Raw genomic sequence first — 16,316 nt, forward strand, 5'->3', positions numbered from 1 at the left:
TACAAATACTCTTCTCATGCACTGATTGGACAAGAAGCAAATATTTAAGTACCTCTTTTCTACTTATTATCCTAAAACTTTCTTAGTAAACCACTATACCTCATGTAGGTACATGCATTTTGGAATATATTTTTAAAATCAAATTATTTACATATATGGGGTCTCAGAAAAAAATTTGTCTGGGACCCCACAAATCCTAAACAGCTCTTACGTCTTGTATATATTGTGACCGTGAGAGGGAAAAAAATTTTACTAATGTTGAAAATTCAGGGACAAAATTGTTCACCTATTCTATTATATGACAAATCATGTGAGCAACCACTGTGAAATTCTATTAGATTTGGATTCATATTAAAATCGATGGAATTTTTGTAGAGACAAGGGTTTTTAATGTAAGTTTTATCTCAACTGAAGTAGGAAACTTCATGAGACTAGGAAGTGACTGTTTTACTTCTTTAATCTTCTGAGGGAGTGTTTTTGGTTGTCACAATGATTGTGGAAAATGATGGACATTTAGTGGGCAGGGAACTTCAATCTGTGGCACAGTCTAGCACTATAAAACAGAATAATCCTGCAACCAAAAAATCTGCTTTAAATGATCTGAGTTTTAAACCAAAATCATATTTAACTTCCAAAAATGTTTTTTAAAACTTTGCCATCCTCATGATCTTCCCACACTTGATAATTAAATATGTAAGATCTTCATGATTAGTGGAATTATTACTCCAACCTGAAATATTCATTGAAAAGCATGTCAAATAAGGCATCTTCTCCAGATTCTGCCTCAGTAAAATGAATACCTACAAGAAAAGCTCCACTAAACCAGAAGTTTCCCTCAGTTGGTTTTCACAGAAAGTTTATTTTGAAGCTATTTATGATTCAAATATAAAAAGAACTCAACAAAACTGTGAATCGCTATCATTAATTATTCACTGGGATTAAGGAATTGGTTATAATCATGTCTCCCTTTAATCCTGTTTTATTCATTTATATTCTTGGCAAACTCTCTTGCTAAATGGATTCGAGCTCACTGTGGGGACCCAGAGAAAGAATGGAAGGTCCTTAGGGTCAAAGAGAAGCCTTTGCTTAAATTTGATAAAATAAATTAGCATGGGATTATGGGTGCTATTAGCATAAAATCCCCCACTGCTGCTGCTCCAGCCTTCAGGAGAATGTTCAGTGATCATGTTGATTCTTGCCTGATTTTCCATGAAATTAGAGCTTCTCATATATCCACCCCAAAACAGTCAGACAGTGTGAGAAGTTACTGTTCTTTGAAAATATGTTAATGTGTGTGTGTCTGTGTGTCTAATGTTTGTACATGCTGGCATAGGGAGGAAAAAATCTAGGTAGCCTTCAACCTCACAAAAGACCTCCAGAATCACAAGTGGTCCTTCCAGCATTACTCTGGCAGTGGAACAAAGAACAGGATATTTCCCTTAAAATATCACTTCCAAAGTGTAGACCTGTGCAGAAGTGTCTCTAACTTTGTTTTTGCTTTCCTGTGACTTTAGTTATGAATTCTAGCACTTGAGTCATTATTAAGATTAAGCCTTAGGTTTCCCTCAAAAATAAAAAATAAATAAAAAATAAAAAGAGTCCTGTATCCTTGGTATATACTGGCTAAAGTTCTGCTTCTTCTTCATAGACTTTAACATTAGCTCATCTGGAGTTTAAAGAGTGTTCCCAGTGTTCTGGGTTTTGTTGAACACACCTACATTTCCCCTGTGTGTTCTGTTCATTATTTTAGATTTCAGTGTTATTTACAATGAGTTTCAATTTCTCAGCTAAGGGTAGTGTGTGGAATTTCACTTTCCTGGAATAGAAAATATCACCTAGGCTACATGGATCCTCTGAACTCTGGTTCTAACAGCTAACCCTTGCATCTTTGTGTTTTATGTATATATCATAGGACTAGACATCACACATCCGTCCTAAGACATAAAGTAGATACTTGAATGTACATTATTTTATGAAATATATTCCTGGATTTGCAAATCAGTCATGTTTTAAACTAATTGAATCTATCTTTAAATAATCTAACTTGTTTCAGAATATTTTGTATTGTGAAAAATCAGCTTTTTTTTTCTGACATAAATTCCATTCCTGTCTAGAATCATTGGTTTTGTTTTTTTAAAAAATCCAACACTAAAGTCAAGATTCTTTTTACAATTTTATTACTTGTTACCAGATGATTTTGGTGCTCTGGGGATTTTGAAGAGGACAGAGATTTAAACCTACTTTCAGAAAGTTTGAAATTAGAAGGAAAATTAGCTGAAGGACCTTGCCATATACTTATATCTTACCACTGCTTGTCTATGGCTGGAGGATGGCTGTTAGAATATAACAAAACTGGATTTGAACAAATTTCTTCTCTCTATTGACTAGGTAAATTTGAACAGGAGACTTAAACTCCTAGAACCTCTATTTTTGGGTTAAGTTAAGGTTTAACATAATTATATTGATGAATATAATCACATATGTGTCATACAGCTAATAGGGATCACAGGAAATACTGAATGTGAATTTCTCAACAGAGGGTTGGATGACACATTGGAGACGCCTAACAAATATGACCACCACCTACACCCCACTGTCCTATTGGTGAGCAACCATTTTGCTCTTGGGACAAACTGAACTGCTATCCTTAAACCTTGATAGTACCAGGAAAATGTATAGCCACAAGGGCTTAGGTCAGGGGTTTCTAGCCTTTTATATATCATGAAACACATAGAAAATCATATTTGTGAGGTGCACAGGAACCTACAAGAACATTGCCCAAGTTCTCTGTTTCCTCTCTCTCCACACACACACAGGCCAATTGACAGCTGAAGGAATCAATGAATCAGCAATGCTAGGCCCTAGAACTGTGGGAAGCTGACTTAGGATTCTGGACAATGTCATGTGGGCATCTGGAGAACAATGCAGTTTCCTCTATCTGCACCTTTAAAGCAGTGATGCAATTTAGAAAATGAAGTCACTAGAGTTTAACCAACAGACGAATTGCTCACACTATCATTAAAGAGTATTCTGTACCTGAAATTGGAGGATAAAGAAGAGTTCCTTAATACTGTAAGATAAATTGGTCTAAAAAAGAAAATCGTGATTTTTGAGCCAGAGATACCATTCAGCTGCTCTTCCTTGATTGATCTGTAAGTAAAATTAAGTACTCATATTGTGTAGGACGTGGGCAACTTTGGCCCACTTGCATTTCTAAATCCCACTTTACATAGATAACAGCACTAGAAGGGCCTCCAAGATCAAAAGATGTGAAGACCTTGAGTACTGTTACCCCTAGGAGGTACAAGACCTCCTTCAGCCCACCAACACCAAACTAGCAAGTTGCTAGGCTGGGACTGAGGTACTCACCAGTGCCTCACTATCCTGGAGCTGCTGCTGCTGCTGCTAAGTCGCTTCAGTCGTGTCCAACTCTGTGCGACCCCATAGATGGCAGCCCACCAGGCTCCCCCATCCCTGGGATTCTCTAGGCAAGAACACTGGAGTAGGTTGCCATTTCCTTCTCCAATACATGAAAGTGAAAGTCAAAGTGAAGTCGCTTAGTCGTGTCCGACTCTTAGCGACCCCATGGACTGCAGCCCACCAGGCTCCTCCATCCATGGAATTTTCCAGGCAAGAGTACTGGAGTGGGATGCCATTGCCTTCTCCAGGAGCTACTGCTAACAGTTAGCAAATGAAAAACCTAAGGTTGCTTTGCAAAAATTAGTTATTTCATTTTATGAAATTTGTATATGGGCTGTTAAAAGTTATTTGATATTAAAAATGTGAGAGGGAAACTCCACTGGGACTGGCAGAGTGGCAATAACATTTAAATAAATGACTAAGCCTGACATACAATAGTTTATTTTTCAATACCCCACCATTCTTCATGATAATTCTCAGCCATAACCATAATGCTTTTGGTACCAACCTTGTTTATTACACCTCAAGAATGCTACCTTTTTTACCTTTAATCTGATTCTAAGTGCTTTATCTTAAGAACATATTGGACTATCCGCAAGCAAAAAAAGAGGAGCCGGAAATGCTTCTGTACCAGTCTGCCTCTGCTTTGCTCTTATTCAGAGGTGTGCAGTCATAAAGGCTGTCAAATCAGAGTCAAGTTCTCCAAAGATGGAGAGAGTTTCAATGGTCAGTCCTAAAGCAAAATAACTTATTTCTTTTTTTTTTTTTTCTATTAGAAATTTGGCTCCTCTGTTTATTCTGAGAGCAGGAAATTTGTTTTAACAACTACTCTTTCTGTCAACAGTAGATATTGATTTTTCAGATTCTTTGTCTAAGAAGCCCAGACATAATGTTCACTGGCTCTGAATTTCAAAGACCTTTTGGTTTGAGCAACAATCAATGTTGATTCAGACCCTGCTTCCCATGAAGTCTTTCTTTTTTGTCAAATCTACAGGTGAGAATCAGCTGGAAATGAAGGGCCCACTGTGCCTCTGGCTGTCCTACAATGTTCCATGAAACCTTGTGCCACAGAGGGGTTCAAAGCCCATTGTAGTATATTCTGACTGTTCAGACCTGCCCTCTCAGTTCTGAGATGGAGAAGATTGATAGAGTTGGGGGAAGAAATGTGACACAAGAGCCCCCAAATCAGGTCCTGTACCTCATCTGGCCACCAAAGTACTTTCCTCTCAAGGATCCATTTCCTCTTTTGCACAATAAGAATATCGGACTAGATTATACATTCTGGTTGGGAGTAATGGGGGAGTTATTGCTCCCTAGCAGGCAAAAAGAGATTGTTGAAGGATTAGAAAATTCTTATCTACAACATTGGCTTGTGATCTTTCAAAGTTTGACCCAACTCCCCCAAAATCATATTCTTTAGAATTAATTTTCCTTGTTATGAAGAAATTAAATTTAATTAATTTTTATTCATAAGGGTGAGATAATAGAAAAAGAAAATTGTAGAAACAATGTTTTGGATGAGTTGTAAGCTCTCTAGAATACTGACATTGTGATATTAAATGAAAAACAGGAATTTCCATTAGATGATAAGACCTAGAAAATGAGTTTTATGTAATTTTATTGGTTCAAATTTGCAAAATCTCTGTAAACTCTGTCTACTACCAAATAGACAGTTGTCATTGTTGTTTAGTTGCTTCAGTTCAGTTCAATTCAGTCGCTCAGTCGTGACCGACTCCTTGTGACCTCATGAATTGCAGCACACCAGACCTCCCTGTCCATCACCAACTCCCGGAGTTCACTCAAATTCATGTCCATCGAATCAGTGATGCCATCCAGCCATCTCATCCTCTTTCGGCCCTTTCTCCTCCTGCCCTCAATCTTTCCCAGCATCAGGGTCTTTTCAAATGAGTCAGCTCTTCGCATCAAGTGGCCAAATATTGGAGTTTCAGCTTCAACATCAGTCCTTCCAATGAACACCCAGGACTAATCTCCTTTAGAATGGACTGTTTGGATCTCCTTGCAGTCCCAGGGACTCTCAAGAGTCTTCTCCAACACCACAGTTCAAAAGCACCAATTCTTCGGCACTCAACTTTCTTCATAGTCCAACTCTCATGTCCATACATGACTACTGGAAAAACCATAGCTTTGACTAGATGGACTTTTGTGGGCAAAGTAATGTCTCTGCTTCTGAATATGCTATCTAGGTTGGTCATAACTTTCCTTCCAAGGAGTAAGCATCTTTTAATTTCATGGCTCCCGTCACCATCTGCAGTGATTTTGGAGCCTGAAAAAATAAAGTCTGACACTGTTTCCACTGTTTCCCCATCTATTTTCCATGAAGTGGTGGGACCAGATGCCATAATCTTTGTTTTCTGAATGTTGAGCTTAAAGCCAACTTTTTCACTCTCCTCTTTCACTTTCATCAAGAGGCTTTTTAGTTCCTCTTCACTTTCTGCCATAAGGATGGTGTCATCTACATATCTGAGGTTATTGATATTTCTCCCGGCAATCTTGATTCCAGCTTGTGCTTCTTCCAGCCCAGTGTTTCTCATGATGTACTCTGCATATAAATTAAATAAGCAGGATGACAATATACAGCCTTGACGTACTCCTTTTCCTATTTGGAACCAGTCTGTTTTTCCATGTCCAGTTCTAACTGTTGCTTCCTGACCTGCATATAGGTTTCTCAAGAGGCAGGTCAGGTGGTCTGGTATCCCCATATCTTTCAGAATTTTCCACAGTTTGTTGTGATCCACACAGTCAAAGGCTTTGGCATAGTCAATAAAGCAGAAATCGATATTTTTCTTGAACTCTCTTGCTTTTTCGATGATCCAGCAGATGTTGGCAGTTTGATCTCTGGTTCCTCTACCTTTTCTAAAACCAGCTTGAACATCTGGAAATTCACGGTTCACGTATTGCTGAGGCCTGGCTTGGAGAATTTTGAGCATTACTTTACTAGCGTGTGAGATGAGTGCAATTGTGCGGTAGTTTGAGCATTCTTTGGCATTACCTTTCTTTGGGATTGGAATGAAAACTGACCTTTTCCAGTCCTATGACCACTGCTGAGTTTTCCAAATTTGCTTAAGAAACCAACAGCATTTTCTTAAAAGAATATGATTCTTCTGAAAAAGAAAGAATTTTAAAATAGCATAATTATTTATCTAAATTTGATGCAAAGGCAGATGCCATTTAGATTAAGATACAAGGAAATGACAACAATTATCTAGGGTTCAATACTTTCTTAAAATTTCCAACCGATATTAGGAATTGCTTCATTTAATATTTGTCCCAGTTCTTTAAAAACATAGTTAACCATTTCTTCTTTGTTTTTTATCTTTAATTCATTTATTAATTAATTTTTTAAAATTTATTGATTTTAATTGGAGGCTAATTACTTTACAATATTGTAGTGTGTTTTGTCATGTATTGACATGAATCAGCCATGGGTGTCCATGTGTTCCCCCATCCCCTGCCCACCTCCCTCCCCATCCTATCCCTCAGGGTCATCCCAGTGCACCAGCCCTGAGCACCCTGCCTCATGCATCAAATCTGGACTGGTGATATGTTTCACATATGAAAATATACATGTTTCAATGCTATTCTCTCAGATCATCCAACCCTTGCCTTCTCCCACCAAGTCCAACAGTCTGTTCTTTACAGCTGTGTTTCTTTTGCTATCTTGCATATAGGATCATTGTTACCATATTACTAAATTCCATCTATAAGCATTAATACACTGTATTGGTGCTTTTCTTTCTGACTTACTTCGTTCTATATAATAGGCTCCAGTTTCATCCACCTCAATAGAACTGATTCAAATATATTCTTTTTAATGGCTGAGTAATATTCCATTGTGTATATATGAACCACAGCTTTCTTATCGACATCTAGGTTGCTTCCATGTCTTGGTAGTTATAAACAGTGCTGCGATGAACATTGGGGTACACGTGTCTTTTTCAATGTTGGTTTCCTTGGTGTGTATGCCCATCAGTGGGATTGCTGGGTCATATGGCAGTTCTACTTCCAGTTTTTTAAGGAATCTCTACACTCTTCTCCATAGTGGCTGTACTAGTTTGCATTCCCACCAACAGTGTAAGAGGGTACTCTTTTCTTCGCCCCCTCTCTAACGTTTATTGTTTGTAGACTTTTGTATAGTAGCCATTCTGACCAGTGTGAGACGATACCACATTGTGGTTTTGATTTGCATTTCTCTGGTATTGAGTGATGTTGAGCATCTTTTCATGTGTTTGTTAGCCATCTGTATGTCTTCTTTGGAGAAATGTCTGTTCAGTTCTTTGGCCCATTTTTTGATTGGGTCATTTATTTTTCTGGAATTGAACTGCAGGAGTTGCTGGTATATTTTTGAGATTAATTCTTTGTCAGTTGCTTTATTTTCTATTATTTTTCCTCCCATTCTGAAGGCTGTCTTTTCACCTAGCTTATAGTTTTCTTTGTTGTGCAGAAGCTTTTAATTTTAATTAGGTGCCGTTTGTTTATTGTTGCTTTTATTTCCATTACTCTGGGCGGTGAGTCACAGAGGATCCCACTGTGTCTTATGTGAGAGAGTGTTTTGCCTATTTTTTCCTCTAGAAGTTTTATAGTTTCTGGTCTTATGTTTAGATTTTTAATCCATTTTGAGTTTATTATTGTGTATGGCGTTAGAAAGTATTCTACTTTCATTCTCTTACAAGTGGTTGACCAGTTTTCCCAGCATCACTTGTTAAAGAGATTGTCTTTTTTCCATTGTATATTCTTGCCTCCTTTGTCAAATATAAGTTGTCCATAGGTGAGTGGATTTATCTCTGGTAATGCTACTTTGTTCCATTGATCTATGTTTCTGTTTTTTTTTTTTTTTTCCAGTACCATACTGTCTTGATGACTGTTGCTTTGTTGTAGAGCCTGAAGTCAGGCAGATTGATTCCTCCAGGTCCATTCTTCTTTTTCAAGATTGCTTTGGCTATTCGAGATTTTTTGTATTTCCATGCAAATTGTGATATTATTTGTTCTAGTTCTGTGAAAAATGCCATTGGTAGCTTGATAGGGATTGCATTGAATCTATAGATTGCTTTGGGTAGTATACTCATTTTCACTATACTGATTCTTCCAATCCATGAACATGTTATATTTCTCCATCTATTTGTGTCCTCTTTGATTTCTTTCATCAGTGTTTTATAGTTTTCTATATATAGGTCTTCTGTTTATTCAGGTAGATTTATTCCTAAGTATTTTATTCTTTTTGTTGCAATGGTGAATGGGATTGTTCCCTTAATTTCCCTTTCTGTTTTCTCATTATTAGTGTATAGGGTTGCAAGGGATTTATGTGTTCTGATTTTATATCCTGCAACTTTACTATATTCATTGATTAGCTCTAGTAATTTTCTGGTGGAGTCTTTAAGGTTTTCTATGTAGAAGATCATGTCATCTGCAAACATTGAGAGTTTTACTTGTTCTTTTTCAATCTGGATTCCTTTTATTTCTTTTTCTGCTTTGATTCCTGTGGCCAAAACTTCCAAAACTATGTTGAATAATAGTGGTGAGAGTGGGCACCCTTGTCTTATTCCCGACTTTAGGGGAAATTCTTTCAATTTTTCACCATTGAGGATAGTGTTTGCTGTGGGTTTGTCATATATGACTTTTATTATGTTGAGGTATGTTCCTTCTATGCCTGCTTTCTGGAGTTTTTTTTTTTTTTTTAATCATAAATGGATGTTGAATTTTTTCAAGGCTTTCTTTGCATCTATGGAGATAATCATATTGTTTTTATCTTTCAATTTGTTAATGTGGTGTATTACTTTGATTGATTTGCAGATATTGAAAAATCCTTGCATCCCTGGGATAAAGCCCACTTGGTCATGATGTATGATCTTTGTAATATGTTGTTGGATTCTGTTTGCTAGGATTTTCTTATGGATTTTTGCATCTATGTTCATCAGTGATATTGGCCTGTAGTTTTCTTTTTTTGTGGCATCTTTTTTGGGGTTTGGTATTAGGGTGATGGTGGCCTCATAGAATGAGTTTGGAAGTTTACCTTCCTCTGCAGTTTTCTCGAAGAGTTTGAGTAGGATAGGTGTTAGTTCTTCTCTAAATTTTTGGTAGAATTCAGCTGTGGAGCCATCTGGTCCTGGGCTTTTGTTTGCTGGAAGATTTCTGATTATAGTTTCGATCTCCATGCTTGTGATGGGTCTGTTAAGATTTTCTATTTCTTCCTGGTCCAGTTTTGGAAAGTTGTACTTTTCTAAGAATTTGTCCATTTCTTCCACGTTGTCCATTTTATTGGCATATAATTGCTGATAGTAGTCTCTTATGATCCTTTGTATTTCTGTGTTGTCTGTTGTGACTTCTCCATTTTCATTTCTAATTGTGTTGATTTGATTCTTCTCCCTTTTTTTCTTGATGAGTCTGGCTAATGGTTAGTCTATTTTATTTATCTTCTCAAAGAACCCACTTTTAGCTTTGTTGATTTTTGCTATGGTCTCTTTTGTTTCTTTTGCATTTATTTCTGCCCTAATTTTTAAGATTTCTTTCCTTCTACTAATCCTGGGGTTCTTCATTTCTTCCTTCTCTAGTTGCTTTAGGTGTAGAGTTAGGTTATTTATTTGACTTTTTTCTTGTTTCTTGAGGTAAGCCTGTATTGCTATGAACCCTCCCCTTAGCTCTACTTTTACAGTGTCCCACAGGTTTTGGGTTGTTGTGTTTTCATTTTCATTCCTTTTTATGAATATTTTTATTTCTTTTTTGTTTTTTTTTCTGTGATTTATTGGTTTTTCAGAAGCGTGTTGTTCAACCTCGTTATGTTGGAATTTTTAATAGTTTTTCTCATGTAATTGACATCTAATCTTACTGCATTGTTGTCAGAAAAGATCCTTGGAATGATTTCAATTTTTTTTTTTTTTTAAATTAACAAGGCTAGATTTATGGCCCAGGATGTGATCTATCCTGGAGAAGATTCCATGTGCACTTGAGAAAAAGGTGAAATTCATTGGTTTGGGGTAAAATGTCCTATGGATATCAATTAGGTCTAACTGGTCCATTGTATCATTTAAACTTTGTGTTTCTTTGTTAATTTTTTGTTTAGTTGATCTATCCATAGGTGTGAGTGGGATATTAAAGTCTCCCACTGTTATTGTGTTATTCTTAATTTCCCGTTCATATCTGTTAGCATTTGCCTTCCATATTGCAGTGCTCCTATTTTGGGTGCATATATATTTATAATTGTTATATCTTCTTCTTGGATTGATCCTTTGATGATTATGCAGTGTCCTTCTTTTTCTCTTTTCACAGCCTTTATGTCATAGTCTATTTTATCTGATATGAGTATTGCTACTCCTGCTTTCTTTTGGTCTCCATTTGCATGAAATATTTTTTTCCAACTCTTCACTTTCAGTCTGTACGTGTCCCTTGTTTTGAGGTGGGTCTCTTGTAGACAGCATATATAAGGATCTTGCTTTTGTATCCATTCAGCTAGTCTTTGTCTTTTGGTTGAGGCATTCAACCTATTTACATTTAAGGTAATTATTGATAAGTATGATCCCGTTGCCATTTACTTTGTTGTTTTGGGTTCAAGTTTATACACCTTTTCTGTGTTTTCTGTCTAGAGAAGATCCTTTAGCATTTGTTGAAGAGCTGATTTGGTGGTGCTGAATTCTCTTAGCTTTTCCTTGTCTGTAAAGCTTTTGATTTCTTCTTCATATTTGAATCTGATCCTTGCTGGCTACAGTAATCTGGGTCGTAGGTTTTTCTCTTTCACCACTTTAAGTATGTCCTGCCATTCCCTTCTGACCTGAAGAGTTTCTTTTGAAAGATCAGCTGTTATCCTTATGTGGATCCCCTTGTGGGTTATTTGTTGTTTTTCCCTTGCTGCTTTTAATATTTGTTCTTTGTGTTTGATCTTTGTTAATTTGATTAATATATGCCTTGGGTTTATCCTGTTTGGGACTCTCTGGGTTTCTTGGAATTGGGTGACTATCTCCTTCCCCATTTTAGGGAAGTTTTCATCTATTAACTTTTCAAGTATTTTCTCATGGCCTTTCATTTTGCCTTCTTCTTCTGGGACTCCTATGATTTGAATGTTTGTGCGTTTGACATTGTCCTAGAGGTCTCTGAGGTTGTCCTCATTTCTTTTAGTTCTTTTTTCTTTTTTCCTCTCTGCTTCATTTATTTCCACCATTCTATCTTCTACCTTACTTATCCTATCTTTTGCCTCAGTTTTTCTACTGTTGGTTCCCTCCAGAGTGTTTTTTATCTCACTTATCACATTATTCATTATTGATTGACTCTTTTTTATTTCTTCTATGTCCTTGTTAAACATTTCTTGCACCTTCTCAATCCTTGTTTCCAGGCTATTTATCTGTAACTCCATTTTGTTTTCAAGATTTTGGATCATATTTACTATCATTATTCTGAATTCTTTTTCAGGTAGACTCCCTATCTCCTCTTCTTTTGTTTGGTTTGGTGGGCATTTATCATGTTCCTTTACCTGCTGAGTATTTCTCTGCCTTTTCATCTTGGTTAGATTGCTGTGTTTTGGGTGGCCTTTCTGTATTCTTGCAGTTTGTGGCTCCTCTTTATTTTGGAGGTTCCTCCGTGTGGGTTGGATTGGATGAGTAGCTTGTCAAGGTTTCCTGGTTATGGAAGCTTGCATTGGTGCTCTGGTGGGTGGAGCAAGATTTTTTCTCTCTTGGTCAATGAAGTCAATGAAGTGTCCAGTAGTGAGTTTGAGATGTCTATGCATTTGACATGACTTTGGACAGCCTGTATATTAAAACTCAGGGCTATGTTCCTGCATTGCTGGAGAATTTGCATGGTATGTCTTGCTCTGGAACTTGTTGGCTCTTGGGTGGAGCTTGATTTCAGTGTAGGTATGGCGGCTTTTGGATGACCTCTTATCAATTAATGTTCCCTGGAGTCAGGAGTTCTCAAGTGTTTTCAGTTTTTGGACTTAAGCCTCCTGCCTCTGGTTTTCAGTCTTATTCTTACAGTAGCCTCAAGACTTCTCCATCCATACAGCACTGATGCTAAAACATCTAGGTTAATGCAGAAAAGAGTCTCCACAATGAGGGACACCAAGAAAGATTTGCTGCATTACATGGAGAAGAGAAGGATGAGGGAGATAGAGTTGACCAGGAGGAGAAGAGGGGGATTCAGAAGGGGAGAGAGCAATCTGGCCAGTAATCAAATCCCTATGTTCTCTCCACAGCCTAGAACACCCAGAGAAGTTTACAGTTACATAGAGAAGAGAAGAAGGAGGAAGGAGATATAGGTGACCAGGAGGAAAAAGGGGGAGGGTCAAATGGAGGGCAACAGATCTAGCCAGTAATCAATTCCTTAAGTGTTCTCCACAGCCTCCACAGCCTGGAATATCCAAAGAGAGTCACAGAGTTGGGTAGAGAAGAGAAGGGGGAGGAAGGAGATAAAGATGACCTAGGGGAGAAAAAAGAGAGTCAAAAGGGGGAGAGGGCAGTCAAGCCAGTAATCACATTCCTAAGTAAAAATGGGTACTGAAGATTGGATTCTTAAAGGTACAAAATTGATAACAAATACCAAAAAGCAAGGATTAAAAATCTAGGGCAGAGGTTAGACTCTCAAAAATATAATATTAAAAAAGCAGAAGAAAATCACAAAGATTATAAAAAAATATCTATGAAGTTTGCTTTAAAAGTAGGGTCTTTTTTTTTTTTTGCAAGGTAATAGTAGGATATAGAAATGAATATTAAAGGAGTAATAAAGAACTTTAAAAAATTGTAATGATAATAGTAAAAATATATCTAGGAATTTCTCTGGAGCTGTTGTGGGCAGTGTGGGGTCAGTTCAGTTTCAGATAGTTCCTTGTTTCAGCTTATACTTCTCAAGATCTATAGGCCCCTTCCAAGGTAGTCGGTGCTAACTACAGAGTTTTAATCTGTTGCACCTGTCACTTCCAAAGCGGTTCCCTCTGTTTATTTTGGCTTCTTCTGTTTTCAAGTCTCTTCAATGTCTAATTTCTGCCCTGACACAAGGGGGCGAAGGTGGTCACTTATTTAGGCTCATTTGTTCAATCATGCTGTGGGGAGGAAGGAACACTGCAAACAAATATCACTGGTGTGTGTGGTGAGTGCTCGCAGTGTCTTGGCCACACTGGGTTTGCCCCTACTCATGGCGTGTGTGCTTTCCCGGTCTGCAGTGCTCGGGCTCCAGGTTGCTCTGCCAGGAACTGACTGAGGTGGGCCCTGGGTTGCATGCATTTCCCAGGTCTAAGCCACTCAGGTTCAGGTTCTCAGGTACTCCACAAAGGCACAGACTCAGTTGGGCCTGCGTTTTGTGCCCTTCCCAGGTCTCAGCAGCTCAGGAGACAGGTGCTTGGTGAGTGCACTCTCCTTAGGCGGGCAGTGTGTCTTAACACTTCACCTGTCCCAGTGACTCAGTTTCCTGCATGCACAACAGGAGCACCTTCTCAGGTGTGCTGTGTGTCTCTTCTGGGGAGTTAATCTCTGGCTGCAACCCTCTCAGTGGATGTCATCCATATAGGATCCCAGGAAGACTTGTTTGGCAACTGGGAGCCTGCTTGCAGTTTGGTGGAGGATACCATCACTGGGGCTGAGTTTGCCCCTTTCCAGCTCTGGCTGCCTCCCACCTGCCTCCCTGCCTCCAGCAGGAGATGGGCCGGTCTCCTGCTGGCTAACTCTCCTCTGGTATTCACTCAGTCCTTTGTCTGTAGCAGCTTGGCAGTACATTAGGTTAGGGCTTTTCACAGGAAAGTTCTCCCTCTCTTCTCTCTCTTTCTCTCTCTGGCTATCCCGCAATTCGAGTTGCTATCTCACCTTAGCTCCTTCAGATTGCCCTCAGGACATTCAGTCCCGGTCCTTCAGTTCAGTTCAGTCACTCAGTCATGTCCGACTCTTTGCGACTCCATGAATCACAGCACACCAGGCCTCCCTTCCCATCACCAACTCCCAGAGTTCACGCAAACTCACGGCCATCGAGTCAGTGATACCATCCAACTCTCACATCCATACATGATCACTGGAAAAACCAAATCCTTGACTAGATGGACCTTTGTTGACAAAGTAATGTCTCTGCTTTTTAATATGCTAAGTTGTATGGATGTGAGATTTGGACTGTGAAGAAAGCTGAGCGCTGAAGAATTGATGCTTTTAAACTGTAGTGTTGGAGAAGACTCTTGAGAGTCCCTTGGACTGCAAGGAGATCCAGCCAGTCCATTCTGAAGGAGATCAGCCCTGGGATTTCTTTGGAAGGAATGACGCTAAAGCTGAAACTCCAGTACTTTGGCCACCTCATGCGAAGAGTTGACTCATTGGAAAAGACTCTGATGCTGGGAGGGATTGGGGGCAGGAGGAGAAAGGGATGACAGAGGATGAGATGGCTGGATGGCATCACTGACTTGATGGACATGAGTTTGAGTGAACTCCAGGAGTTGATGAGAGATAGGGAGGCCTGGCGTTCTGCATTTCAATGGGTCGCAAAGAATCGGACACGACTGAGCTACTGAACTGAACTGAACTGAAGTTGGTCATAACTTTCCTTCCAAGGAGTAGGCGTCTTTTAATGTCATGCTGCACTCACCATCTCCAGTGATTTTGAAGCCCGAAAAAATGAAGTCTGACACTGTTTCCACTGTTTACCCATCTATTTCCCATGAAGTGATGCAACCAGATGCCATGATCTTAGTTTTCTGAATGTTGAGCTTTAAGTCAATTTTTTCACTCTCCTCTTTCACTTTCATCAAGAGGCTTTTTAGTTCCTCTTCACTTTCTGCCATAAGGGTGGTGTCATCTGCATATCTGAGGTTATTTATATCTCTCCCGGCAATCTTGATTCCAGCTTGTGCTTCTTCTAGCCCAGTGTTTCTCATGATGGACTTTGCATAGAAGTTAAATAAGCAGGGTGACAATATACAGCCTTGACGTACTCCTTTTCCTATTTGGAGCCAGTCTGTTGTTCCATGCCCAGTTTTAACTGTTGCTTCCTGACCTGCATATAGGTTTCTCAAGAGGCAGGCCAGGTGGTCTGGTATTCCCATCTTTTTCAGAATTTTCTACAGTTTGTTGTGATCCACACAGTCAAAGGCTTTGGCATAGTCAATAAAGCAGAAATAGATGTTTTTCTGGAACTCTCTTGCTTTTTCAGTGATCCAGCGGATGTTCGCAATTTGATCTCTTGTTCCTCTGCCTTTTCTAAAACCAGCTTGAACATCTGGAAGTTCACTGTTCATGTACTGCTGAAGCCTGGCTTGGAGAATTTTGAGCATTACTTTACTAGCGTGTGAGATGAGTGCAATTGTGTAGTAGTTTGAGCATTCTTTGGGATTGCCTTTCTTTGGGATTGGAATGAAAACTGACCTTTTCCAGTTCTGAGGCCACTGCTGAGTTTTCCAAATTTGCTGGCATATTGAGTGCAGCACTTTCACAGCATCATCTTTCAGGATTTGAAAGAGCTCGACTGGAATTCCATCACCTCCACTAGCTTTTTTCATAGTGATGCTTTCTCAGGCCCACTTGACTTCACATTCCAGGATATCTGGTTCTAGATGAGTGATCACACCATCGTGATTATCTGGGTCATGAAGCTCTTTTTTATGCAGTTCTTCTGTGTATTTTTGCCACCTCTTCTTAATATCTTCTGCTTCTTTTAGGTCCATAGCACTTCTGTCCTTTATTGAGCCCATATTTGCATGAAATGCTCCCGTGGTATCTCTGATTTTCTTGAAGAGATCTCTAGTCTTTCCCATTCTGTTGTTTTCCTATCACTGAAGAAGGCTTTTTTAATCTCTCCTTGGTATTCTTTGGAACTCTGCATTCAGATGCTTGTATCTTTCCTTTTCTCCTTTGCTTTTTGCTTCTCTTTTCACAGCTCTTTGTAAGACGTCCCCAGATAGCCATTTTGCTTTTTTACATTTTTTT

This window comes from Bos grunniens, chromosome 3 (genome assembly GCF_055505025.1).
Source record: "Bos grunniens cultivar Pamir isolate PY7600 chromosome 3, Bosgru_T2T1.0, whole genome shotgun sequence".
In the NCBI taxonomy this organism is placed as follows: Eukaryota; Metazoa; Chordata; class Mammalia; order Artiodactyla; family Bovidae; genus Bos; species Bos grunniens.